Source organism: Oryzias melastigma, linkage group LG4 (assembly GCF_002922805.2).
Source record: "Oryzias melastigma strain HK-1 linkage group LG4, ASM292280v2, whole genome shotgun sequence".
Taxonomy (NCBI): Eukaryota; Metazoa; Chordata; class Actinopteri; order Beloniformes; family Adrianichthyidae; genus Oryzias; species Oryzias melastigma.
Window position 1 is genome coordinate 16142484 of NC_050515.1, and position 3673 is coordinate 16146156.

Below are 3673 nucleotides of genomic sequence, written 5' to 3' on the forward strand. Positions count from 1 at the left end.
CAGGTCAATGGTGTTCGGTCTCTTCAGGTCTTCTGGTTCAATCTTGGGAAAGAATTTCCTTAGCTGCTCAGTTGTTACAACTTGATGCAGTTTTACAATCTCATCGAGACCGTAGCATATCAGCTGATGTGCTTTTTCAGTGCCTTGAGGGGTTTTAGCTCTGATTTTTAGGAAGTATCTTCTTGACTTTACTTTTGTTGACATCCCTCCAACACCATGAAGAATCAGTGTAATCTTCTCACTTTCCAAGCCCAGTCTTTTGGCTGCTCTGTGAGTGATGTAGTTTGTATCAGAAGCCAGATCTATTAGAGTCCCAATTTTCTGACCTGCGTTGGCAGTAACTTCCAATAACATTAGGATAACAGGTAACTCTTTAACTTTGACTTCACTTTCCTCAACAAGGTTAGTCTTGTTTTTCGTAACTGCAGCAACATTTGAGAAGGCTCTTTTAAACTTTTCCGCCATTTCAGGTGAAAGTCCAGAAATAAATTTTTCTTGCTCTTCTGTGAATGTTGATCTTTTCTTGATTTCTTTTCTACTTTTATCAGTTTCACTTTGTTCTGCTCTGTTTGGACAGAGAAAGAAGTGATGATTTGAAGAACCATATTTACTGCAGTCTCTTTTTCTACAGAGGTAATTGGTTGTCAGGCATTCTTCATCCTCAGAGTGATACCCTAGACATTTTTGGCATGCTCCCAGTTTCTTTACTGCATTTGATTTCTCAGATGGGTTTAGTGCTTTAAACTGTTTACAGAAGAATAGTTTCTCTCTGTGTTTTCCGTCCCCACAAACCACACATCCACCATCCTTTCTGGTTGAGCGGGTGGAGGCATGTTTTCTATCTGGTCTCCATTCTGACTTCTCTGATACTCCAAGCTGCTCCAACCTCTCAAAGATGTCCTCTTGAGTTTTCAGGAACTTGAGAAGACTGTCGAAGTGGTTGTCCGGTGTGACATTGTTTGCAGGATTAACCATGAAGACGAGCCAGTCCTTTTTCACGGCATCTGGCAGTTTACTTTCAAGGCTTTTGATCACGAGCGGATTTTTGAGGGCTCCTGAATTTCCAAGTTCAGTGAGGTCAGCAAGAGCTTTTTCCACAGTCTGAATTAAATCAATGACTTTTCTGGGTTGGTTAGTTCTTACAACTGGTATCTTCTCTAGTTCTTCAATTATTTCCAGAGCAATGGTTGTNATCCACCATCCTTTCTCGTTGACCGGGTGGGGGCATGTTTTCTATCTGGTCTCCATTCTGACTTCTCTGATACACCAAGTTGCTCTAACCTCTCAAAGATGTCCTCTTGAGTCTTCAGGAACTTGAGAAGACTGTCGAAGTGGTTGTCCGTCGTGACACTGTTTGCATGGTTAACCATGAAGACGAGACAGTCCTTTTTCACAGTATCTGGCAGTTTACTTTCAAGGCTTTTGATCACGAGCGGATTTTTGAGGGCTCCTGAATTTCCAAGCTCAGTGAGGTCAGCAAGAGCTTTTTCCACTGTCTGAATTAAATCAATGACTTTTCTGGGTTGGTTAGTTCTTACAATTGGTATCTTCTCTAGTTCTTCAATTATATCCAGATCAATGGTTGTTTCGTTGCCGTATCTGTTCTCCAATACTCTGAAGATTTCTTCTGCTGTGTTACAGATTGACAGGCGATGTTGACGGCAGATTTTATCATCTATGCTGTCCAGTAACTGGAGCCTCTTTACTTCCAGNATTTTAACTTTGAATTATCTGTAAAACGAATACATGAAGGCTCACGGTGCTTCACTCGTGGGATCCTCCGTTTTGTTTTGAGCGGGAGCACACTAGTTTTTCCCCTTTCTATTAATTGAGTAGATTTTGTTGTATAATAAATGTTGATGCTTGTTTTGTGAATGCAACATGCAAGTAAACGGCGGCCATTATGGCGTTGAATTATCGTACGTCTGGTCTGTGCACTCCAGTTGGTCAGTCAGGCGGCTCCTTCCTCCACAACATCGGGCTTGTATCTGCAGCAGGCAATTGCAGTAAAAAGAACTTTTTTGTTAAATGTGAAATACTGACGTGACTGTTTTCTTCTGTAAATATTCCCAGATTCACCTGCAGCCGTGTCGCAGAGGAGAAGTACATTCATTCACATGGGTATGTTCTGATGCACGTTTACATTTAAATGTAACTAATGACTTAATGTTTTAACATGACTTTTTAAAGTTATAAAACTGATGTTATGCATTTTCCCATATTCTACAGATTGAAGTAGAATTTGCTGGTCTGACATCTGTTGATCTCAAGACTACTTTCTTCAATGGGGTGGATCAGTATCTACCAGGGCTACTAGACCTGTACGAGACCATGGCTGGGATGCTAGCTGGACTGAGCAAGCTGTTTTGAAGTAAGTTTACTTCGGCCCAATCCGAATTCTTCCCTTCTCCTTTCCTCTCCATTTGAAGGGGCACTTCAAGTGGGAGTCGTGTCCAGGAAATTTGCTGTTCCGCTGGTGTATTCATTCCTGATCCATCCTGGTCACTCCCAAAGAGAACCTCAGCATCTTCATCTCTGCTTCCTCCAGCTCTGCTTCCTGTCTCTAGGGTGAGCAACATGGCTGATTTCACCACAGTTTTGTACACTTTTCCTTTCATTTCAGCTGTAATTCTTCTGTCACACCTGACACTTTTCTCCAACCATTCCAACCTGCTGCACTCCTTGTTTTTTCCCTCCAGTGGTATTTTGTTTTTGGATTTAACACTTAATCCTTTTTTTCCCCCTTTTTTCTTTTCAAAGCAACCCTTTACACAAAAAAGATGGAAATTGTTCTGCTGGGCCTTCCCCACTTTCTCAAGGAGGACCCCTCATGGCATTCCAAAACTCCTGAGGTAAGCTTAATTTGACCACATTGTTGTTAACAATGCAGTTGTAATGAAAATTATTTAACTGGAAAAGTTCACACATTAACGCAGTCCAGTAAGTAATTGATAAAATCCAGGTAATTTAAATGATCACATCCAAACATTAAAAAAAAAAAAATTAGACCACACAGACAGAGGCAGCAATACGCCACAGCTCTTCCAGCAAAGCAGAAATTTGCTGTGCGATTGCAAAAGAAGAGACATTTGTTGTTTTATATTTCATCCCTACTGAAATTACCAGCTACCGTGGCAAATAATCAAGGAAATAAACTTTGAGCCCTGCTTGTGGATTACAGCAGTGCAACATAAAACTGGAACTGGGAATCTTAAAACTAATAAGTTTTGCGTTATTTTCTGACGGAGCTCCCTCCCCCTTGCTATTGCTCATAACCATATCTGATCCCTGTGGAATAAAAAAGTTAAACAAGGATAAAAATAATTTGTGACCGTCAAAATATTCCTGTTAAAGGCATTCTTATTTTTACAGTTACCCCTTAATATACTCTAAAAACTAAATGTAGCCTTGGGTGTAGTTAAAACATACAGCCAACATGCAGCCATGTGCATCTTGACAGCACCTTTTACATGTGGCTAACATGAATTTTCATCAGTTTTTGTGCTCGATTGCACTTAAAACACGTGCAAATAATATCAAGCACAATAGAAGCCGTTATATCTGCTTCAATGAAAGGACAATATTTTCAATAGAACCTCGATTACTGAAGGATTAATCAAATTTGTACTTAGATTTGTGAACAATCTAAGACAGGAAATGAAAATACAGTTTA

General features: G+C 40.2%; 2 long non-coding RNA genes across 3 annotated transcripts in view; both read left to right on the forward strand.

Moving 5' to 3' along the window:
- The window catches only part of LOC112150241, a 10669-nt gene that overhangs the window by 5953 nt on the left and 1043 nt on the right, over positions 1-3673 (forward strand). The gene's annotated exons all lie outside the window — the stretch shown is intronic.
- Positions 2068-3128, forward strand: LOC112150242. 2 transcript variants are annotated; one of them, XR_002919934.2, is made up of 3 exons: positions 2068-2121; positions 2230-2568; positions 2761-3128. It is a non-coding gene; the product is annotated as an uncharacterized LOC112150242 (long non-coding RNA). The 2 variants fall into 2 exon arrangements; XR_002919935.2 differs by having other exon boundaries at positions 2781-3128.